At 36.7% G+C, this 25,148-nt stretch overlaps 1 protein-coding gene across 5 annotated transcripts in view; it reads left to right on the top strand.

Annotated features, from left to right (window-relative positions):
• Positions 1 to 25,148, top strand: part of R3HDM2 (R3H domain containing 2) — a 155,388-nt gene that overhangs the window by 31,733 nt on the left and 98,507 nt on the right. Inside the window, exon 3 of one of the 5 annotated variants that reach the window (XM_081310465.1) lies at positions 9,210 to 9,272. The exons of 3 other annotated variants lie outside the window; for them this stretch is intronic. The gene's annotated coding sequence lies outside the window, so the exon portion shown is untranslated. Of the gene's footprint in view, positions 1 to 9,204; positions 9,273 to 25,148 lie in introns of all 5 variants that reach the window. One more of the 5 variants, XM_081310450.1, reaches the window with a different exon arrangement.

Here is a 25,148-nt window from a genome sequence, read left to right as displayed (position 1 = left end):
ATCACATTAATCAAGAGTAACACCTTTAGGAATGTGTATGTTTTTTCTTTTTTTTAGTTGTTGATATAATTTTATTTATTTATATGTGGTGCTAGGTAACTAACCCAGTGAAGTCTGAGTATTGAGAAGCTATCAAGCTCACAAAAGAAAATGCATGTTTTTCAAAATTCTGATTTTTCACTTAAGAGCATGAATTTTATCAAATTCCATTTGAATGGTATCAAATAAATAACATTGTTTGCTTTGAAGTAATAGGCTTACTTCTTTCATTTTTGTGAAAAATACTGCAGCTATACAAGGCTGAATAACCATAGTTTGCCAAAATTCTTTATTCAAATAAAATGCTAAATGAGAAAAGCCAGGGCAGCTTGAAGTTCAGTTACAGAAGTGCTTTTCCTTGAGATAGTTGTAGTTTTGTTTGTAGCAGAAGTGCTTTGTACTTACCATTTTGTTATGTAGATTATTAAAAAGACATGAACTCAGATGTGGAAATTTAATATAGTGAGCCCTTCATATGTGTAGGTTCTGCATTTCTTTTTTTAAAAAAAAAAAAAACCTTTATTTTATTTATTTATTTTTATGTGGTGTTGAGGATCGAACCCAGTGCCTCACGCATGCTAAACAAGCACTCTCTCATTGAGCCCCAGCCCCAGCTCTAGCCCCTTGGTTCTGTACTTCTGAATACAAAAATTGTGGCTCTACTGAATATGTACATACTTTTTGTCTTATCATTATTCCCTAAAAAGTACTTTATAATAATAATTATTATTTTTTAAAATTTTTAAAAAAATATTTATATTTTAGTATTCGGCGGACACAACATCTTTGTTTGTATGTGGTGCTGAGGATCGAACCCAGGCCGCATGCGTGCCAGGCGAGCGCGCTACCGCTTGATCCACATCTCCAGCCCCTTATAATAATTATTGATATAGCATTTACATTAGATATTATAAACTAGAAATGATTTAAAGTATGTGGAAAGATATGTGAAGATTATATGCAAATACTATGCCATTTTTTATAATGGACTTGAGCATCTGTAGAGTTTGGTTGGTGGGGGAATGGAGCAAGGGGTGGAGAGATGATTCTGGTATCAGTTCCTTGAAGATATTGAGAGTTGACTAAAATTAGTTTTACTGCTTCATCCAGGATATTCTTTTTTTTTTTTTAATTTTATTTATTTTTTAGTTTTGGGTGGACACAATATCTTTTATTTTTATGTGGTACCGAGAATCGAACCCAGTGCCTCATGCATGCCAGGCGAGCGCACTATCACTTGAGCCACATCCCCAGCCCTCATCCAGGATATTCTTAAGTGAAATTTATACTTTTTAAAAAACTTCAAATGTAGAGTTTGATGTTCCTGCCTTGATCATGTGAAGGCACTAGTAGCTTCACCTGTCAGTCCTTTTGTCTGTGTGAAAAAGGCAAAATAACATCTTAGTATTAATTTGAAAAATAATATCTTCACTGTGTTATGAAACTAATTTGACTTCTTAGACCTCCTGAGACCTCGCTCTGAGAACTGCTGCTCTTGATAAAGGATGTATCCAGAGAGGTGAGACTACTTAGAGCTTTCTAGGTCAACTACAAATGATCTGTTGTATCTGGAACTCAGAGTCATATGATGAGAGAAAAAAGGTAGTCTGGGTTCAAATCACAAAAGGACTTTAGCATCCTGTGAATGGAGTACATTGTTTTTTTCTATAGGCAGTGGGGAATCATTGGAGGGTTTTATATAGATAAGTATGTATTTCAAGGAAATTTATGTATGATAGTGATACCATTGTATGTATGTATGTATGTATTTATTTATTTTAAGGAATATTTTTGTTACAGTATCTCTGATGATAAGGAGGCCAGTGGAACAGGATGAGGTCCTAAACTAAAGACACTGACTTGGTCATGTAGCCATAGAAGGTCAGATTGTACAGACAAATGCAGGGGTCAGAGCATGTCCTTTCTAAAGCAAAACTGAGTGTAGCATCTTGCATGCAGCATCTTTGCAGCATCTTGCATGCAGGCTGAATAGGCAAGAACATGACCAACTGCTTCCAACTGCTTATAATTTCCAAGTTAGTTATAAGCTGTCTCTTTAAATAATCTTGTTTGGGCAGTTTGCTCTGGAAGGAAATCTGATCAAACACACCAGTAATGCCCTAGAATCCCCTTCACATAAATGACTTCCAAATGATAACCACTATTCTGTAGCTTAATTCTGTTACCTTAATTAGTATTACCTGTATTAGTATTTCATATTAATAGAACTATATGTACTCCTTTAAAAAAATTATATTTATTTATTTATTTATTTATTCATTTATTATTAACAGTTATATATGACAACAGAATGCTCTTCGATTCACTGTACACAAATGGAGCACAGTTTTTCACTTCTGGTTGTATATGAAGTAGGATCAGACCATTTGTGCAATCACACATGTACCTAGGGTAATGATGTCCATCTCATTTCACCATCTTTTCTTTCCCCATCGATGTACTCTTCTGTGTTGTGTTCAACACTGCCTTTGAGATTAATGTATGTAGGGGCTGGGGATGTGGCTCAAGCGGTAGCGTGCTCGCCTGGCATGTGTGCGGCCCGGGTTCGATCCTCAGCACCACGTGCCAACAAAGATGTTGTGTCCGCCGAGAACTGAAAAATAAATATTAAAAATTCTCTCTCTCTCTCCCCCCTCTCTCACTCTCTCTTTAAAAAAAAAAAGAGATTAATGTATGTATTTACATATACATTATAGCAGTGGTATAACAATGGTTCATTCTTTTATCATTGCTGTTATACTCAATTGTCTGACTACCATCATATTTTTTCTGTTGTTTCCAGATTTTTTTTTGTTTGTTTGTTTTGTTTTTGTACCAAGAATTGAACCCAGGGGCACTTAACCACTGAGTCTCGTCCCAGCCCTTTTTGTATTTTATTTAGAAATAGGGTTTCACTGAATTGCTTAGGGCCTTGCTGAATTGCTGAGGCTAGCTTTGAACTTGAGATCCTCTTGCCTTAGTCTCCTGAGCAGCTGGGATTACAGGTGTGTACCACTGTGCTTGGGGAATTGTTTCTGGTTTTGAACTGTTATGAGTAATACTACTATGAACATTGTATTTTTTTTGTGTACCAAAGATTAATGAACCCTGGGGCACTTAACCACTGAGCCACATCCCAAGTCCTTTAACTCAACAGGATGTCGTTGAGTTGCTTAGGGCCTCACTAAGTTGTTGAGGTTGGCTTTGAACTTGTGATCCTCCTGCTTCAGCCTCCTGAGCCACGGGCCTATGAACATTCTTTCTTTCTTTCTTTTAAAAATATTCCCCCCCCCTTTTTTTTTTTAGTTATAGATGGACACAATACCTTTATTTTTATTTGTTTATTTTATTTTATTTTTTATGTGGTGCTGGGGATCTAACCCAGTGCCTTCCATATTCTAGGCAAGTGCTGTACCATTGAACCACAACCCTAGCCCCCATTCTTGTGCAAAGTTTTTATACATGTAAGAAATATATACTCACTTCTGTTGATTATATGCCTAGGAGTGGAGTTGCTAGGTCATAGGCTATTTGTATGTGTAACTTAAGTATTCTCAGTTTTCTAAAGTAGTTATATTATCTTGCCAGCAAGATATGAGAGTTCTGGATGTACTACATCTTTTGACTACATTCAGTATTATCAGTTCTTTCAAGTTTAGCTAATCTGTTGGAGATTAGTGGTGGCTATTCGTATTTTTAATTTGCATTTCCCTGATGACTTGATGTTGAATCATTTTTTCATATGCATATAGGTCTCTTTAAGTATCCTCTTGTGTGAAATGCCCATTTAAGTTATTTTGCCTGTTGTTTAAATTTGGTTGTCTTATTCTTTGGTAGACATTCTCTATCAGTTTTCATTATGAGTTCTTTGATGGGTGCATATCTTTGCACATATCTTCTATGGGTATTTGCTCATGGGATATACATGGGAGCAGATTGATAAATCTGATCAATTTGGTGAAATTCCCTGGCATATATCTTAACATTGGAGCGTAGTCCTATATATTGCTCTTTACAGATTCTAATTGCCTTACATGTTGGGACTACACAGGCTGATTTTCAGTAGCTCAATGTGATGTTTTGAATTAATCTCAGCTGATTGTGGGTATTTCTGTTATTTACTGCCATGGAACAAACCACCTCAAAACTTAGTGGCTTAAAACTATTTATTTGCTTATGATATAAATGGTTTGGCAGTTTGGGCAGGGCTAATGTGGCACACTCTGCCTTGATTCTATATGGTATTGGCTGGGTTTATTTATAAGTGGTTTTGGTCATTTGACAGATTGACAACTGGTTGGACCCAAGGAGCCTTACTCACATGTCTTAACACTGGACTAGAGCTGACAGCTAGGTTGCTGTGATGTTTTCTGCAGTCTGACTTGGCCTCTTTGCATGATGGCTATGTTCCAAAAGGGTGAGAGTGGAAGTTGCAAGGCCTCTTGAGGTCTAGCTTCAGAAGTTGTGGTGTCATTTATGCCTCACTCTGTTGATCAGAGCAAGTTACAAGGTCAGGGAAGACCTGATTCAAGGGATAGGGAAATGAACTCTGCTTCTTCCTCTTCTTCTTCTTTTTTTTTTTTAACCAGGTATTGAACCCAAGGGTGCTTAACCACTGAGCCACATCCCAGCCCTTTTTTATGTTTTGAGACAGGGTCTCACTGAGTTGCTTAGGGCCTCTCTCTACTGAGGCTGGCTTTGAACTTGAATCCTCCTGCCTCAGCCTTCTAAGTGGGATTATAGGCATGTGCCACCATGTCTGGCCCACTCTGGTCCTTTTATAGGCTATATAGCTTATTAGTTATTCAGAGTTACTATGATGAACCTGAAATAACTCCCTCCCTGGCCAGATGCTCAATGAAGGCAGGGAGGGAAAGGCTTGATAGCAGGAGGTATCTAGATCGTAGTTGTCTTGAGTAGACAGTGATTTTTTTTTTTTTAAATAATGTGAAATAAACAAGAATCTTGGGAAAGGCCAAGATGTCAGTGACCTGTCAACCTATCAGAGTGAATCAGCATAAGTTCTAGGTGAGGTGACAATGTCAACAAAATGAGCCCCTTGCCGTAAGTTTATTGGGCTTCTCATTAAGGTAGCTGCCATAGCTTCTTAATTTAGAGAAAACTAAAAATCATTTTTTAAGATTCAGTCGACTTTAAAAATAATTTATTATAGAGGGTGAGTATAGGTACACCATTGAAAGTGACATGTGGCTGTTTTTCAGATTACAGCTTTTTTGGTGTACCCAAATGTCACATTTGTTCAAATCTTTGAAACTTGTCTTCAGGTGACTAGAGGCAGTTGTCCTTTTCTGAGTAAGTTTAATTAATTGTTTTGAGTCCCAGATAAGTGGATTTGTTACCTATAGTTTCTGATTTATCTGTTGCCCAAACCAGTGGTAATTTGATAGGAATAGGAACTCCGTGGCATTTTATTATAAAGGATGGATATTGTCCGCTAAATAAATCTGATTAGAAGTCTATGAAAAAGTATCTGTTTTTCTGGTGACAGGATTGTTATTAAAGCTTTATAGAATGTTCTACTAGTTAGATGACTGAACTGAATCATTCCATCCTTTGATGTTTTCTTCAAGGCATTATTTGGAGTGCTTTACAGAGCTCTTAGCAGTAGTGATTCTCTCATAGGCATTTCCATCTTGGGTAAGTTTAACCTAAGTTGTTCTGAACTATGAGGAACTCCTCATTGCAGTGGTCATAGTCAGATCTTTGGCAGTTGCTTTTGTTTGAGATGTTTGTATTTGGGCCCCTCAGAACCGTAGAACTGTTGTGAGACTGGATTGCCATGTTATTTTCTGAGTGTAAATTTTACCTTCAGTAAAAGGAAGGAAGATTTCTGAGACTGTAAGTCAGATCGTTACAATGAAGAACAGAACACAGGGTTATTAACTTGGTTATCTTATTGGCTGTACAAATAAGATTTAAATACCTTAAAAAGCCCAGGTTTACCTCAGAGGAAGTACTTAACTTTGTAAGTGAATCAGACAATTAGAAAATCATTTCAGGCTTATTTTGTGTTACACAGTATTTGGCATTGCAGATATGTATGTGAACAAAATGCATAAGATTTCTGCCCTCTAAGAGCTTACATTTTTGTCTGGGAAGATAGACAGTTTTCCAGTAAATAAATAAGATAGATAATGATTATGATAAATCCTATGAAGAAAATAAATGTGGTGTTGTGATATAGAGGAAAAAAGGAGGAACAGATTCTTCAAATTGAGGTAGTCAAGGAAGACCTCTTTGTGTGACATATAACTATTCATTGAACTATTTATTTCTTTGAATAAGCAGAGTATTTTGAGCATAGGCCCCAACAAATACAAAGACCTATGGGGAGAATTTGGTTTGGTGTGTTCAAGAACAGGCCAAATTTTGTAGGGCTCTATATTCTATTGCATGGATGAGAGCCAGTTGAATGAGGATGCTTAATTATTTGATTTACATTTTTTAAAAATATTTATTTTTTTAGTTGTAGTTGTACACAATATCTTTTATTTTTATGTGGTGCTGAGGATCGAACCCAGGGCCTCGCACGTGCTAGGCGCTACTCTACCTCTGAGCCACAATCCCAGCCCAATTATCCGATTTACATTTAAAAAAGATAACTCATTCAACAAATGGGCCAAGGACCTGAACAGACACTTCTCAGAGGAGGACATACAATCAATCAACAAGTACATGAAAAAATGCTCACCATCTCTAGCAGTCAGAGAAATGCAAATCAAAACAACCCTAAGATACCATCTCACTCCAGTAAGATTGGCAGCCACTAAGAAGTCAAACAACAATTAAGTATTGGCGAGGATGTGGGGAAAAGGGTACACTTGTACACTGCTGGTGGGACTGCAAATTGGTAAGGCCAATTTGGAAAGCAGTATGGAGATACCTGGGAAAGCTGGGAATGGATCCACCATTTGACCCAGCTATTGCCCTCCTCGGACTGTTCCCTGAGGATCTTAAAAGAGCGTACTATAGGGATACTGCCACATCAATGATCATAGCGGCACAATTCACAAAAGCTAGACTGTGGAACCAACCTAGATGCCCTTCAATAGATGAATGGATAAAAAAAATGTGGCATCTATACACAATGGAGTACTATGCAGCAATAAAAAATGATAACATCATAGAATTTGCAGGGAAATGGATGGCATTAGAGCAGATTATGCTAAGCGAAGCTAGCCAATCCTTAAAAAACAAATGCCAAATGTCTTCTTTGATATAAAGAGAGCAACTAAGAACAAAACAGGGAGGAAGAGCATGAGGAAAAGATTAACATTAAACAAAGACGAGTGGGGAGAGAGAAAGGGAGAGAGAAGGGAAAGCCTATGGAAATGGTAGGAGACCCTCAATGTTACACAAAATTACATAGAAGAGGATGTGAGGGGAAGGGGGGGGAACAAGGGAGAGAATTGAACAACAGCAGATGATGTAGAGAGGGATGATGGGTGGGGAGGGGAGGGGGGATAGTAGGGGATAGGAAAGGTAGCAGAATACAACAGTCACTAATATGCCATTATGTAAAAATGTGAGTGTGTAACTGATGTGATTCTGCAATTTGTATTTGGGGTAAAAATGGGAGTTCATAACCCAATTGAGTCAAATGTATGAAAGATGATATATCATGAGCTTTGTAATGTTTTAAACAATCAATAAAAAAAAAAGATAACTCATGTATTTCTGGGAGAATGCTTTGCAGGATGCCAAAGACAGAAGAAACCACTTATGTTCCTTATGAGGCTGTTGAATTTTATTAAAAAAACTGAAAGCTATTAGGGAGTTATGGAGGATAGAGGGCGGAAAGCAATTAAACTTCTTCCCCAAAGTGTTCCACTTTTAATTATGATAAAATTACAATGGGGTAAAATAGCCATTATAGTACTAAATACTAGTGTGTGTTTTGAATTATGTTGCTTCTGGTTCTCTGAGTTGGAGAGTCACCTCTTGGTATGGCATGATTCTCAGTGTGAGCCCTTTGTGTCTGCTTAAAAATCACATGTGTTTTGGCATGACTTGAGGGCTGGTGAGGAAAGGGAACTAGTAATTTCTTGGCTTGGGGGAGAACAAGGCATTTCATGGGAAAAAATTCACCATATGGGTAGTGTTTTATGACCAAGTTTAGTGGTGAAAAGTGGAAGGGCAGTGTCCTGGCTGTCCCTTTTTAACCTTAACCAACCACATGTCCTGATGTCACCTTAACCAACCTTAACCAACCACATGTCCTGAGGTGCAGGAGGTATAAAGAATTGGAAAGTGTTTTTCATGGGAATCTTTTTAAAAAAATATTTATATTTTAGTTTTAGGTGGACCAATACCTTTATTTTTTTAATGTGGTGCTGAGGATTGAATCCAGTGCCTCATGTTGGCAAGTGCTCTGCCACTGAGCCACAACCCCAACCTTCATGGAAATCTTCGTAAGACATCAAGAGGGTAGAATTTAATTGATGTTATATTTGTGAAATAGAGTTGTAAAACCAAATAATGTGTTGGGGATTCTCCTCACTTTGGCATAAGAACACAGTAGGGCTCAGGTGTTTCAAGAGCTTGTGGGAATTCAGACTGGCTTGGGTACATTAAGGTTTCTAGTGGTGACACTCAGCATTCAAGGCTTCTCAGCATTCTAGGCTCCTGAAGTAGATTCAGCACCAACCACACTTTAGGGTCTTGTAATAGCAATAATACAAATGGGGTGAGGATATATTAAATTATGTGTTTGTTCTATCTCTAGCCTCACTTCTATTTCTCACCTACTAAGAGAGATTCTAGATCATCTTGCTGAGTTCTAGACTTGTATAAGAAATAATGGGTAAAAAGCAGCTGAGGAATTCCAAGAAGACTGGGTTACTAATTTGTGTTAGAAAGCAGTCCAAGAACTGCTTACAAGAAGAGGGAGATCAATAGAGGAGAAAGAGCCTATTGAACAGTTGTTTTTCTTTTTCTTTTTTTTTTTTTAAATTTTAATTGTGAATTGGGGATTCAGGGCAGGTGTATATTTATGAGAAACACAAGTGAAAGGAATTGTGAAAGAAATATTAAGCAGTGCTGCTGTAGATTTCGAATTGAATGTATTTTCTTTGAGGGTACCCAGTATATTAAAAATTCAAAATTGCTTTTAACTTTTTTTTTTTTTTTTTTTTTTTTTTTGAGGTTAGACTTGTTTCTTATATGTGATGCCATTCCAGCACTGGACTCATGGAGGCTGAACATTTATTCAGGTAATAATAGGTAACATTTAAGAGGACTTTCTATGTGCCAGGCAACAAATTAAGTACAGTACCTGCATTCTGATTTAATCCATACTTAACTCTGTGGGGTTGTAAGTATTATTATATCCATTTAATAGATGAAGAAATTGAAATTTAGGGAAGACATCAAAATTGAATTTGGCTGAGTTAAAAAATAAAGTCTTTGCGGTTGAAGTGAGAGATGCTGGTGATTTGGGTTAGATTATGTCATTTGTTCATTGGCCATAAATATCATGAATAAAAAGTGGTTTTAATAGACTATACCACAATTTCCCACTAGTGAGTATACCATAGTTTTTGTTAGTCTTTAAAATAGTAGACAGAGCAGGTGCTTTTGTGAATACCTGTTAATCCCAGTGACTCAGGAGTCTGAGACAGGAGGATCGTAGGGTCGAGACCAGCCATAGCAACTTAGCAAGGCCCTAAACAACTTAGTGAGAAGCTGTCTCAAAATAAAAAATAAAAAGGGCTTGGGTTGGGGATGTGGCTCAGTGGTAAAGTACACCTGGGTTCAATCCCCAGTACCAAAAACGAACAAATAAATACATAAATACATAAATAAAATAGTAGTCATATCTTTGTGGTCATATCTTTTAGGATTTGTTTGCTGCTGCTTGTTGTTGTTTGTGGTTCTGGGAATTGAATCCAGATATGCACCACTGTGCCTGACCCAATTTTAAGATTTTTAACCTTGAAACTGTTCTAGAGCTGGGGGTGTAGCTCAGTGGTAGAGCACATACTTAGCATGCGAGAGACCCTGGATTCAATCCCTAGCAACAAAAAACAAAACAGAAAAACATAAATAAAGTAGATTATTTATATTATTTATTATTTATAAAGTAGATAAAAATTTTTGAAAAATTAAAGTATAAGTGAATATCTTTATGAGATAAATATAATTAGGGAATTCTTAAGAGATGATTAATGCAGATAGTAAAAGTCTCTTGTTAATTTCTTGAGATGCTGTTAATAGGTTCTCTCATTTTTAAGGAACCTAATTGAACCCAGGGTGCTTTGCCACTGAGCCACATCCCTAACCCTTTTAAAAATTTTTTAATTTGAGGCAGGTTCTCACTAAGTAGCTTAAAGTCTTGCTAAATTGCTGAGGCTTGCTTTGACCTTGTGATCCTGCTGCCTCAGTCTCCTGAGTCACTAGTATCACAGGCATGTGCTATCATGCCTGGTTATCTAATTAGGGTTTCTTATAGGAGCTTTTTTTGTATATCTAAATGCTTATTTGTGGGGCTGGGGCTGGGGCTCAGTGGTAGAGCGCTCGTGTAGCAAGTGCAAGGTGCAGTGTTCAATCCTCAGCACCACATAAAAATAAATAAATAAAGATATTGTGTCCAACTACAACTAAAAAATATTAAAAAATAAATGCTTATTTACAGATCATATTGTAGTACTTGTCAAGTGTAGAAGGGAGGGTTTCTAATAGTATCATCTGAAGATTAGTCAAAAATGAAGATTGAGTACCTCTGAAATGATAATGTAGGTTAAGTGGGGGTATTTTTAAGTTTATAAAAATTCAAATTTATGTGCTACCTTGTGCATCCCTCCTAAGGTTATTTGCTTGGTAGAAGAGGGCAACTTTGCGTGATAGAGGAGGACTATTCTTAGGTCAAAGGTATACGAGTAGCTGGGCTTCCCTGCTAGAATCTTCAAACTCTGAAGGTATAAGTCTTCCTATCTTGCTTTTTTTAATGTGGTGATGAAAATCGAACCCAGTGCCTCAAACGTACGAGGCAAGTGCTTTGCCTCCTACCTTGCTTAAAACAAACAAACAATTTTTAGTTGTAGATGGACACAATACCTTTATTTTATTTACTTATTTTTATGTGGTGCTGAGGCTCAAACCCAGTGCCTCACATGTGCTAGGCAAGCACTCTACCAATGAGCTACAACTACAACCCTAGCCCCCTGGACCTTGCTTTCCTATTTCAATATTGTTGTGGCTCTTCAAGACCCTCTTGCAGTTTCCTATGAGTAGCTGTAACTATCTATATATATATTTTTTATATTTATTTATTTTTAGTTTTCGGCGGACACAACATGTTTGTTTGTATGTGGTGCTGAGGATCGAACCAGGGCTGCACGCATGCCTGGCGAGTGCGCTACTGCTTGAGCCACTTCCCCAGCCCTGTAACTATCTATATTAAAAGAGAAAAAAGATTATGTCCAAATAGGGATGATAATTACACAATAGTTTATAACAGTATAATTTGATTAATATCAACAATAGTTTATAACAGTATAATTTGATTAATATCAACTTAATTATAATAATACATAAAATCTTTTCTTCTTTTCTTTTTTGTAATTATCATCAAATAAATTACTTCTTTATATATTGTGTCCTCAGACAAAAAAAGTATAGCAATATTCTATGAACCTTTTACCCAGTATTTTTACTGGTAACACTGCATAACTGTAGTATAATGTTAAAAGTAGGAGATTGACTTTGGTGAAATCTAGAGTTTATTTGATCACTTTTACATGCACTTTGTGTGTTTATGTAGTTCTATACAATTTCATTTTGCCCATTGTTGTTGACTACTATCCAATAATTTCGAACACTATGGTGTTTTTTTTTTTTTTTTTTTTTTTTTTTTTTTTGGCGGTGGGGTGGAGTACTGGGGTTTTAACCCAGAAGTGCTTTACCACTGAACAATAGCTCCAGCCCTTTTCATTTAATTTAGTTTAATTTATTTTTCGTACTGGCAGTTGAACACTGGGGCACTTAACCACTGAGCCATAACCCCAGCCCTCTTTACTTTGCAACAGAGTCTCACTCAGTTGCTTAGGGCCTTGCTAACTTGCTGAGGCTGGCTTTGAACTTGTAGTGTTCCTGCCTTAGCCCCCCGAAGCCACTGGGATTACAGGTGTGCACCACTGGGATTACAGGTGTGTGCCACTGCACCTTGCTCTCATATTCTTAAAAGAGGGAGTGGAGGATAAATAGAGCTTAGGTCAAAAGATACTTAATGTCAAAAGATACTTCAGTGTCCATTGAAGCCCAGCTCCTCCTACAAGTTTACAGATAATCAGATGTGGGCTTAGAGGTAGAAACAGGTCAGCTACCGTAGCACAAGATTATGGTGTGAAAAGATTTTTAGTGACAGCTTATACATGATAATGTATACTTTCTTGTTCAGGGTTCTTTTTGGATGTATTGGTAAATTCTGAGTATCATAAGCTTTTTCTCCCTATATTCTTTTTCTCAAAAAAAATTGACCATATATATAAAAACCATAATTTCTACATTTAAAGGGAAGAATTGACCAGTTAAAGAAGGCTTTCTATTCTAAGTGCATCTAGCAAAGTAATTCTCCTTTGATCTTTATTTGTTTACAAATAAAGGGCTTACATCAAAGTTTGATGATGAAGTATATACACTATGATTTCTTAAAGATTTATCTCTGTATTTCAAAGCTGTTCTAATTTATGTAAAAATCTCAATTTGGATATGGTAGTGCTATAGGACCATTAAAACATCTGAAGAAGGTTGTTTTCTGCAATTAAACCACGTTTCAGTAACAAAGAGACTTAGAGCTCTGATAATCTTCTGCTAGAGCTGTTTCTAATTGTGCCTGTCCCATCAATAAAGTTTTATTGATGTTTCTATTCTCTGCTCAGTGGACCAGTGATGTAGCTTGGAATATCACTCAGCAATTTTTGAAAGTGTCTATCATGATAACTTGTGAGTGAGTTCTTTTCTTTTCTGTCAATGTCTTTTCTTTTCTTTCTTTCTTTCTTTCTTTTTTTTTTTTTGAGTACCAGAATTGAACTCAGGGGCACTGAACCACTGAGCCAATCACTAGCCCTATTTCATATTTTATTTAGAGACAGGGTCTCACTGAGTTGCTCAGCACCTCACTGTTGCTGAAGCTGGCTTTGAAACCCTCCTGATCCTTCTATCTCAGCCTCCCAAGCCACTGGGATTATAGGCGTTGCACTGGGCTTTTTCTGTTAATTTCTATCCTTTTGGTCATTTTCTTACTTGTTTGCATTTCTTCTGGAGGGCAAAGGAAATGAATCTGAAACCATTCTGTTATTTATGAGTGATTTAAAAAATTATGAAAAAAATTTGCAAAACTTGGTTAAAGTGAGATTTTGAGTTAATGTTGATTTTATATTTCCATTCTGTTTCTCCCTGCCATCTCTAGTGGTAGATTGGATTTTTACTGTGTTTTACTTTTCTTTAAAGCCCTGACCTACTTTTTCTGTCTTTAATTTGTAGCTAGTGTTGTTTTACGTTTCATTTTAATTTCTCATTTCTATGACTTTTCCCCCCTCCATATGGAAGTTTTTCTTCCTCTCTATCCCTTAAATAGTATTATGTCCTGAGGCCTCTGCTTTTCTTCCAACCTTTTTTTTTTTTTTTTTAATGAGAGAGGAGAGAGAGAGAGAATTTTTAATATTTATTTTTTAGTTCTCGGCGGACACAACATCTTTGTTGGTATGTGGTGCTGAGGATCGAACCCGGGCCGCGCGCATGCCAGGCGAGTGCGCTACCGCTTGAGCCACATCCTCAGCCCCTTCTTCCAACCTTTTGTTGTTGTTGTTGTCCTGCCACTTTTCTCACTGTGAGTTCCCCTTTTATGGTTACAATTGAAATTTAAGATTTCAGCTACTCCCAGAGTTTAGTGGTTTAGATTTCTAGTCCCACCTATGTAACTGCCTTTTGGATACTTAGATTTTGTCAGCCCATGGTTATATCACATTTAGTATGTATTAAAAAGAACTTTATTTTTTCTTTCCTTCCTTCCAGTCCTCTATTCTCTCTTACCTCCTCCTCCACCCCTCTTTATTTCTTCTTTTTTGTTACTGAGTATTGAACCCAGGAGGATTCAGCCTCTGAGCTACATCCTAGCCTTTTTATATTTTTAAATTTTGACCCAGGGGCTTACTAAGTTGTGTTGGCTGCTCTTAAACTTGGAATTTTCTTGCCTCAGCCTCCTAAATAGCTGGGATTACTGGCATGCACCACCATGCCTAGTTTATCCTCCTTTTTCAAACTGGTTTCTTCTTTAGTGTATTCTGTCTCACTGAGTGGAAATATCATCCACCATCCATCTAAGACTTTTTAGATATCAAAGCTTTTACATTCTCTCTTTTTTTTTTTTTTTTGGTACTGGGTATTGAACTCAGGGGCACTTAACCACTGAGCAACATCACCACTGAGCAACACCCCCAGCCTGTTTTGTATTTTATTTACAGACAGGGTCTCACTAAGTTGCTTAAGGCCTTGCTAAGTTGCTGAAGCTGGCTTTGAATTTGCAATCCTCTTGTCTTAGCCTCCTGAGCTGCTGGGATTACAGGCATATGCCACTGCACCTGGCTAAAGCTTTTATACTCAAAAATGATTGAGGTCTCCAAGGAGCTTTTTTTAAAAAATAAGTTCCACATTGCAGTGTGGCACATGCAATATCTTTGTTTGTATGTGGTGCTGAGGATAGAACCTGGGCCGCACGCATGCCAGGCGAGCGCGCTACCGCTTGAGCCACATCCCCAGCCGGAGAGAGAGAATTTTTAATATTTATTTTTTAGTTTTCAGCTGACAACATCTTTGTTTGTATGTGGTGCTGAGGATAGAACCTGGGCCGCATGCATGCCAGGCGAGCGCGCTACCTCTTGAGCCACATCCCCAGCCCCTCCAAAGAGCTTTTTATGTAGTTTATACTTATAAGCATTAATTAATGTATTAGAAATTGAAACTGAGAAATTTAAAAACATTTATTAATTAATTAGAAAAAATGATAGTAAGCATGTGCAAGGTCCTGGGTTTGATCTCTAGCACTGCAACAACAACAGCAAATAAAGAAAATAAACCCATTACATGTTAACATAAAAGCAAATTTTTATGAAAAGTAATTTTTCCCAAAAATAGCAACAATTTTTTTGTAGCTTTTACTTGGTTTATGATTAGTTCCTTGCCCCCCCCACCCACCAAGTGTTGGGGATGGAACTCAGAGTCTCTGGTAAGCTAGTCAAGTGTTCTGCCAATAAATCTTTTTAATGATGGGGTTAATAGAATACTGTTGGATTCTCAGATCTTCCTTTCATTAGAGTTAGTTGAAATGTTATATAGCTTCTGGAAAACTCTACCATATACCTAGTATGACAGTGAAAAGGACAAAGAAGGTCTTAATGTGAAAATGTTGCCCCCCATTCCATGTTGCCAGTTTGGTCTCTTAGCTTCTGGCCTCAAATGATCCTCTACTTCAGCCTTTGGAGTAGTAGTAGACATGTTCCACTGCTCTTGGCTATAAAAATGTTTTTGATGGCACCAAAACAGGCTAGTAGTCCAGTGGTACAGAATAGAAGACACAGAGACTAACCCACAAAATTACAACTACCTTATATTAGACAAAGGTGCCAAAACCATGCACTGGATAAAGGATAGCATCTTCAACAAATGGTGCTGGGAAAACTGGAAATCCATATGCAACAAATGAAATTGAATCCCTATCTCTCACCATGCACAAAAGTTAACTCAAAATGGATCAAGGATCTAGGGATTAAACCAGAGACTCTGCATCTAATAGAAGAAAAAGTAGGCCCTAATCTCCATCACGTGGGGCTAGGCCACAACTTCCTTAATAAGATGCTTATAGCACAAGAATTAAAACCAAGAATCAACACATGGGACAGATTCAAACTAAAAAAGTTTTTTTTCTCAGCAAAAGAAATAATATGTGAGGTGAATAGGGAGCCTACATCCTGGGAACAAATTTTTACCCCTCACACATCAGATAGAGCTCTAATCTCTAGGGTATATAAAGAGCTGAACAAGATAAGCACCAAAAAAAAACCAACAAATAATCCAATCAATAAATGGGCCGAGGACCTGAACAGACACTTCTCAGAAGAGGGTATACAATCAATCAACAAATATACGAAAAAATGCTTATCGTCTCTAGCAATCAGAGAAATGCAAATTAAAACTGCTCTAAGATACCACCTCACACCAGTAAGAGTGGCAGTCATTATGAAGACAAACAACAACAAGTGTTGTACTGATCACTCCTATATTGAACAAAATATTCTCTCAACAAAAACCATTGAGCCAGGCTGTGGTTGTGGCTCAGTGGTAGATAACTTGCCTAGCAAGTGTGAGGCCCTGGGTTCGATCCTCATAAAAATAAAGATATTGTGTCCATCTATAACTAAAAAAATAAATTGAGCCTGGAATACTCAGAATTTAACTTACTAACAATAGCAGGTTTTTAGATTTGTAGAAATTCATTTACAGGGGCTGAGGCTATAGCTCAGTGGTGGAGTGCTTGCCTAGCATGCACTGATAAACTACCAGGGTCATCTTATAAACTACCAGGATCTAAAATGCCCATCATTTTAAAATGGATGGGATGCAATTGGATGTACACAGTGGATGTAATCAGAAGCTTAATGCTTCTTTCTTAGAGAAATGCTTTTAAAGCACAGAGGTCATTTGAATTTTTGATATTTGGTATCATTTTCCTTCCACCTGGAAGATTGTTTTAGGACCTCTCAAAGTATAGGTCTGTGGTTATTAGTTGTGTTATCTTTATATCCATCAACTTCATTTTTGAGTTTTTAATGTTTTTCTTTTTTTTCTTTTCTTTATTTGCACCTCTTTTACAACATGTCCTTAGGGCTCAGTGGAAGGACGCTTGCCTCCCGTGCACAAGGCCTTGGGTTCCAAACCCAGAGTCAAAAAACAAGCAAGCAAACAAAATGTTGATCTGTTGTCTTGGACCTACCTTATTTCTGACAAGAAGATGCTAGTTGTACCGTGTCTGTTAAGTGTCATTTTTTTCCTTAGGTTCTTTCTAAGATATTTTCTTTTTCACTGTTTTTCAGCAATTTGATTAAATTTTTTCTTGATTCTGCTGTTAAACTCTTGTACATTGATCTTGCATGTACAACATGGTGACCATGTTGAACTCTGATGAATTCTAATGATTTGTTCATTCTCTTGGGTTTTCTTGGATGATATTTATATTATCTGCAAATAATGATAGTTTTATCTCTTCCCTTTCAAAAAAAAATGTCTTTGACCTTGCAGGTGCCATAGAAAAGTTGTTGGGGATTCCCAGGTGTTCCATGCCACACTTTATGACTATTTTTCTGTCTAGTTCCCCAGGTCCCTCCTTCTTAGATATCTTCCCCCATATAGATATCAAAGACATCTCATATGTCACTAAATCTTAAAGATTCTACTTCCTTAGTGTCTCCCTGCCCCAGTACTAGGGATTGAACCTGGGGTGCTTTGTCACTGAGCTACACTCTCAGCCCCCCACACCCCTTTTTAAATTTTTAGTTGTACATGGACAAAAAAAATCTATCTATTTATTTATATGAGGTTTACTGAGACTCGAACCCAGTGCCTCATATATGCTAGGCACTGAGCCTCAATCCCATCTAATCAGCCCTTTTTTTAAAAAAAAATTGAGACAGGTTCTCACTGAGTTGCTGAGGCTGGCCTTGAATTTGCAGTCTCCTGCCCTCTGCCTCTCTAGTTGCCGTGATTATTGATGTGACTACCACCTCCTTAATATCTCTTGAGGCACAGTTTCCTCATTCCAAAAGAAGTCCTATTGTTTTCGCATTGCTGGAGAGTGAACCCAGCACCCATCGCATATGCTAGGCAAGCTCTCTCTACCACTGAATTACATTCTCATATTCCAGTTGTCAGTTATGCTAGGCATGTGCTCTACCTTTGAGCTATATCCCCAGCCCCCAAAGAAGTACTCTTGTTATTTCATTTTATAGATGAGGAAATTGAGGTTGAGAGAGATTAACTTTCCTCAGGTCATCTAACTGGTAAATATGAAAGCTAGGTCTCCACTTCTCCATTTGCCTAAAAATTATTTGTCCTTGAGGATCAGGTTTGTTATCCATTCTGGAAGCCTTTCCTGGGGTCTGACTTAGATGCCCTCTTCCTTCATTGCCATTTACCCTTGAGCAGCTCTAGTTAGCACTTACATTATAATTTATTTGCTTATCAGAAAACTTCCATTTCTTTGGCACAGGAATATTATATCCCAGAATATGGGTCTCTAAAAAAAAGTGCATATTGAGGTCATCAAAATGTAATGTCCCCCTGGGCCTCCTGATTTTGTTCATTCTAAGCAAACAAAATCCTTAGTTTAGGAGGTTCTATAAAACATCATTATATTATTAAATCTTCTAAGTTATTAAAATAGTGACCCTGATCCTCTTAATTAGTTTAGTGAAGAGTAAACCAAAAATAATAGTTAATTATTTATTTAAATACTTCTCAGGTGTCTAAGGACTATGCCTTTATATTAACTCATTTAATCTGTACATCCCCATGAGATAGTTACTGTTACCTTTGTTTTATAAATAAGGGAAACTGAGGCACTAACAGGTTAATAATTGGTCTCAAAATTACACAGCATATAGGTGGCATACTTACAAATCAAATCTCCTGATAATTACATAGAATCTTCTTTACCCAAGATCCCATAGTTAAATTCTTGTTGGGATTAAATAAGAATGGCACAACTCTGGTGTGTTGATTTTTTAGACAAAAGATGATTTAAGATAGGTTTTGTTTTTTTTTTAATGTGGTCTTTTTTTTTTTTTTCCCCGATACTGGAGGTTAAACCCAGGGGTTCTCAACACTGAGCTACATCTCCAACTTTATTTTTTCTTTTGAGGGGTCTTGCTAAGCTGCCCAGGCTGTCATCAAACTTTCAGTCCTCCTGCCTCAGCCTCTGGAGTTGCTAGGATTTACAGGTGTGCTCCACCATACCTGGCCATGTGTTTTCTTTTTAAAACATCTTTTGGTTATGAATGAAAGCAGATTTCACATTATTTTCTATTATAAAATCATTATCACAGTTCTGAGCTTTCTTCCCAATTAATTCCTACTTTTACAGTGAATAACACCAAGAAAAAGCTTCACAATTTAGTTGTGACTTATGAGGTTGATATAGTTTTTACTTTCCCAGTAAGTTACATTGTTTAATTCTAGAACTCTGTTTCTTTTAGTAGAGAAATACATCTGAATTCTGTCTTTTGGTGGAATTTATCTGTTCATTCCTTCTTTGTGTCAAATTCCTCTGTTCCTTAAGCATCGTAGTGGATGTTTGATTTTGAGAATGCTAATTAGCTTCTGTAATTGCACACCTTGAGGCATTTATAGACATTTGCAGCTTTGTATTTTTGGTCTAGAATAGGATGTATTAGAGCTTGTTGGCTTTTGTGCCCCCCCCCACCTTTTTTTCCCTTAAAGAAAGCTTTGGATTCTGTTCAGGAATGAATCCATGTAAGTCTGATGATGGAATTTAGGGCTCTTGGGATTTTATTCTGCTGGTGTCCAGGAATATCATACTTGTCTTGCTAATAGCATTTTGAGATCACCAAGAGTTTTTCTTTAAGATGAAGACTTTTGTTGTAGACAAGTTTCAGGATCACACCAGTATGGGCGATGCATTCTTACAATAAATAATAAGTCTTTGAGTAAATACCCTGGTTAGTTTTGAGATTTGCATAACAGAGAAGCACATCTGCAACATATTCCCCTTGTTGACATACTTTAATCTCAGTTATGTCTTGCAGAATGGGGTATCTTTAATCAGCTGCCTTTCTACATGTGTCTTATATATAGATATATAATGTATCATTTAAATCTATTTCAGAATATATTTGATTCTGAGTCATGTATTTCTGCTTTAATATTATAACCTTTGGTTTGGAAATGAGTTTTTATCAGAGATATGAATGAATTAAGGACATCTGAAAACCATAATATGTTTTTATGAGTGTGATGGATGTAGGAATAGTTTGTAGACTTGTTTTTTGAGTTCTTAGGAATTAATAGAATGAACCAGTGAGGGGTTAGGGATAAAAGCATGAGAAAAAGAAGGAAAGGTGCCTTTTTTCTCCTCTGTTATTTTGAACTCTTTATATTACGTTCCATCATATTTAGAGCTTACTAAAACCAGAGCTTCAATATAATTTGATTAATTATATTATCCTAGTAACCTTCTCTGTTGGGATTGTATATGGGAAATTACCAAGTAGTATTAGTATTCCTTTGTAGTCAGTTGAAGAAAAGAAGTTGAAAAGAACAGAAATGTTGGGGCTGGGGATGTGGCTCAAGTGGTAGCATGCTCACCTGGGATGTGTGCAGCCCGGGTTCGATCCTCAGCACCACATACAAAGATGTTGTGTCCACTGAAAACTAAAAAATAAATAAATATTAAAAAAATTCTCTCTCTCTCTTAAAAAAAAACAGAAATGTCTTTATATTGAAGGCATACTCTAATGCTTTAATTTCATTTTTAAGGAAACTGTCCTGAAACTTAAAAAAGCAGCTAGGTAAAGTAGACATGTGTAAGTAATTTACTTTCTGGTTATGCCATGTATTTACTTATATATTGATGTTGGGATATCAGATAACCAATCCATATCTGTTTTTTCATGGCTAATTATTTTAAATATATGTGCAGAAGTAGAATTACTGGGTTAGAGTGTGCATTTTAGTGGAAGGAATGATTTTAAGCACAATAATACCACCAAACTTCCATGGAATCAAGGAAGGAAAACCTTAAAACAAGCCCCTTAAATATTTGTATCTTCATTATAGTTTCTCTGAAATTGGTTCTATTTTTTTTTGCATTTTTGTGTCCCCTTTATGCCCATATTAGAGATCAGAGTGTTGGTAGGATATATAATAATAGATTTAGTGTGTTATAGATTTGCTGTGGATTAGGCAAACCTGAAAAATAATTTTGAAAATTATTTAATCACATTAAAATCCTTTGAAAGAGGGACTGGGATTGTGGCTCAGTGGTAGAATGTTCACCTTGTATGTGTGAGGCACTGGGTTTGATCCTTAGCACCACACAAAAATAAAGTAATTGTGTCTAGCATGTGTAAGGTCTTGGGTTTGGTTCTCTAGCACTAAAAAGGAAAAAGAAAAAAAATAGTGTGACTTGGGGTTCTGAATTAAGTGGTAGAGCACTTGCCTAGCATGTTTGAGGCACTGGGTTTGATCCTCAGCACCACATAAAAATAAATAAAATAAAGGTATTGTGTCCATCTACAAATAAAAATGTTAAAAAAAAAAAGAAATGGTTACTTATCTGTGATTATAGAGCTGGTATGTGATAGAACTTGGTAGACATGGTTCTAATAATTTATGTTTAAGTCCCATGACAGAGTATGAATGGAAGAACCACATTTCAGTCAATATTTTGGGGGTGGGAGGTTTAACTGAGAATTTAAGCCAGGGATAATTTACCACTGAGTCACACCCTCATCCTCTTTATTTATTTTGAGACAGGTCTCACTAAGTTGTTTAGGGCCATGCTAAGTTGCTGAGGCTAACTTTGATCTTATAATTTTCCTGTCTCAGCCTCCTGAGTTCCAATCAAGATTTTAAAAATTGTTAGAAAAAAAGTTTTCCCTCCTACCTTGATAAATATAAAGGTCAGGTTGGAATTAGAGTTCTTAGAATCCTCAGAGTTCTGAGAAAGAATGCAATAGTTCAGAGATATCCTACAAGTCTCATTTTTATCTACAACCTTCTCATCATTTGTTCCTTACCTGCCATTCAGACCATGAAATGAGTACAAGAGTGGTATGGTTAATAGGAGGACCAAAGATACCTACTGAAAACCTTGAAGAGGGTTTCTTGGTGGGTGATTATTGAGCCTAGTTAGGAGTAGTAGACTCAGGGGTTTCAGATAGGTATAACCCCTTGGTCCAATGGATAGCTTGCCCAGAGGGGATGGGCAGATCAGAAGAGGATCATAGTATTTCTGTCTACATGGTCAGGAAAGGGCCTCTTTACTAAGATCAAGAGTACTGGTGCCAGGACTCAAATGAGTTATATTAACTAAATACTGTGTCTTGTCAATAGTAAGAAAGCCTAGATTTACAGAATTTACCTGTGTGGTGAGTATAGCAGAGATAAAAAACAGTTGATCTGACCATGTTTAGTTATACTCACAGTACTCTAAATGAACCATGTTTTAAATGAACTAGACTGTTTCTCCTTTGAAAATACCATTTAAGGGTGGGGTTATAGCTCAGTGATAGAGCACTTGCCTAGCATGTGTGAGGCACTGGGTTTGATTCTCAGCACCACATTTATTTTATTTTATTTTTTTTTTTTAAAGAGAGAGTGAGAGAGGGGGAAAGAGAGAGAGAGAATTTTTAATATTTATTTTTTTTTAGTTCTCGGCGGACACAACATCTTTGTTGGTATGTGGTGCTGAGGATCGAACCCGGGCTGCACGCATGCCAGGCGAGCGCGCTACCGCTTGAGCCACATCCCCAGCCCCTCAGCACCATATTTAAATAAATAAAATATATCCATCGACAACTTAAAAAAAAAAAAACAACAACTTCATTCCAAATGCATCTAGTCTTTGTGTAGTTTAAGTTTAATGGCACAGGAGACAAAGCCAATTTTTCTTGTTAAGATAGGTGAAGCAGGAGCATATGGTCTGTTTATATATTATATTGGCCTGTATTTTGTACTGAACAAGAATTCCTTTGGTAATGTTTGTTTTGCTTAGTTTGGATAAACTAATATATAAAAACCAAATTATATTTTCTTTTGTATTCTAAGTTATACTTTTATAGGTAGATTAGTCATCATTAACAGTTTCCTGAAATGGTCTTTAAAGTTTTAGTTGTCTGAAATTGATCTCAAGCTTTTGGAGAGTACTTTTGTTTGTTTTAAATTTTTGTGAAACCAGGGGTGCTTTACCACAGAGCTACCCAAGCCCCATAACCCCTTTTTTAAAACAGGGTTTGCTAAGTTGCCCACACTGTCTTTGAATTTGTAATCTTCTTGCCTTAGCCTCCCAAGTTGGTGGGTTTATAGGCATGTGCTCCCCTTTCCAGAGTGGGAGAGTGGTGTGTATTTTGATGGCTGTGAGGATATCAAAGTGTAGAATGTTATTTGTTTATCATTTATATATTTCTGGGTTGTGGTCATTCTGGTGGTTCTCAAGACATCAGTCTTAAGATTGATTATCCAGTCACCCTGTTCATAAAGCATTGGGTCGGTTGAAACCTGTGTAATTCATTGAGCCCAGAATTTGGACTATCCTCATCTAATTACAAATTCATCAGTCTCTTAGAGTTGGAGTTTAATTTAAATCTGGAAGACAATAATCATAGCTTCTGTTCAGTTTTCAAACTACCTTTTTATTGATGAAAAAGAATCTTGTGTTTATATGTGTTATATGTTAGGGTCTATTAAAGATAGAAGGATGAATAGAAAAATGGCAAGTGTTGTGTACCTTCAGTACAATAAGCATAATTAGCGAGTAAAAGCTTAGATTTGTGTTAAACCTAAAACTTGGTGGTATGGAAAGTAGAATTATAACCCCCTTCTGATTTTTTTTAAACATTTTTTCCTACCAAGTGTGATAGTACATGCCTGTAATCTCAGCTACTTGGGAGGTTGAGGTAGAAGAATCTTAGGTTTGAAGTTAGCCTGGGCAACTTAGTGAGACCCTGTTTCAAACCAAAAAATTAAAAAGGGGTAGGGATGTAGCTCAGTTGTAGAGTGCCCCTGTATTGTATCCCCAGTACCACAAAAACAAAAAAAAATATGGTTTTTCCTATGTTTGAGTTTTATTTGTTTTAATAACTACTGTTGCCAAGTAGTACTATTATTTATTAGCTCTCATCAGATTTGTCATGTTCCTGAAAACTATTTGATTTTTGATAAAGTATATTAGATTTTGGCATTTGAGTTCACTTTCAGCAGCTTCCATTATTGCAAAGGGCTTAGGAATTTGTTCACAGAAAATCATTTTCTCTGTGACTCTTGATTTCCCCCACCTAGACTCTCTAGCTTGTGGTCTATTTTTAAACCCTGCTGCTGTGTTCTGTACTGCGGCAGTTCTTTTCTTGAATTATTTATCATTGTTTGGAGCTGAATGGAGCAGTATGTTTTTTTCAGTGTTGCTCATTAGAACCCACATGTCTGTCTTCAGCTTGGTTGACAGATTTGGTTCATGTTAAATCCCACTGGCCCATCCTGGGAAGGCTGTGGGACAGTGTGGGAACAGGCCACTATCTGTGATATACTGTAAAATAATTCAGACTTTTTATTGTTTTGTTGTTTCAGGAGCAGTGGGATAGAGAAAACTATGCTACCTTTTTCCTTTACAGTCTGCTCAAAGTTAGAGACTGGATTATGCTGACTTTTCTGATGACTTGTATTTTTTTGTCACATTGATGTTATTTATTTGGAAGAGAAGGGGGCAGTTTCTATGAAAGGCATGGCATTAAGTAAAGATTCCTTTTAGTTATAGGCCAGGCACAGTGGTACATATCTGTAATCCCAGTGACACTAGAGGCTGTGGCAGGAGAATTGCAAGTTTTAAGCCATTCTGGGCAATTTAATGAAACTCCAGCTCAAAAAAAAAAAAAGCAGCAGCAGCAGCAGCAGCAGCAGCAGCAAGGGATGTAGCTTAGTAGTAGAATGCCTCTGGGTTTAATCCCCAGTACCACACACACGTGTACAAAGATTTCTTTTAGTTATAAATTTAACCTGTATGTTTATGGACATTTGGAATTTCCTGGTTTTGGGGTATGGGTTGTTTTGTTTAGAAGTTTTTTTTTTTCCATTGATTATTCTCTCATGGGCTTAGAAGGAAGGTAGTAAAATCTAAGAGCAAGACAATTATTTCAAATGTTATTCCTTCCCACTTCTGTTTTGCAGTGCATAAGAACTGATGTTTCTCTTTTGTCTTCATTCTCTATTTTTTTCTGCATCCTGTGATTCATGAAAACATTTTTTTCTTTATCAGTTTTTTTTCTCTTTGATATATGAGAACTATCACTTATGTATTCTTTCTTTTA

Source organism: Spermophilus citellus (genome assembly GCF_964194105.1).
Source record: "Spermophilus citellus genome assembly, chromosome: 10".
Taxonomy (NCBI): Eukaryota; Metazoa; Chordata; class Mammalia; order Rodentia; family Sciuridae; genus Spermophilus; species Spermophilus citellus.
This window is presented reverse-complemented; position numbering and strand designations above follow the sequence as displayed.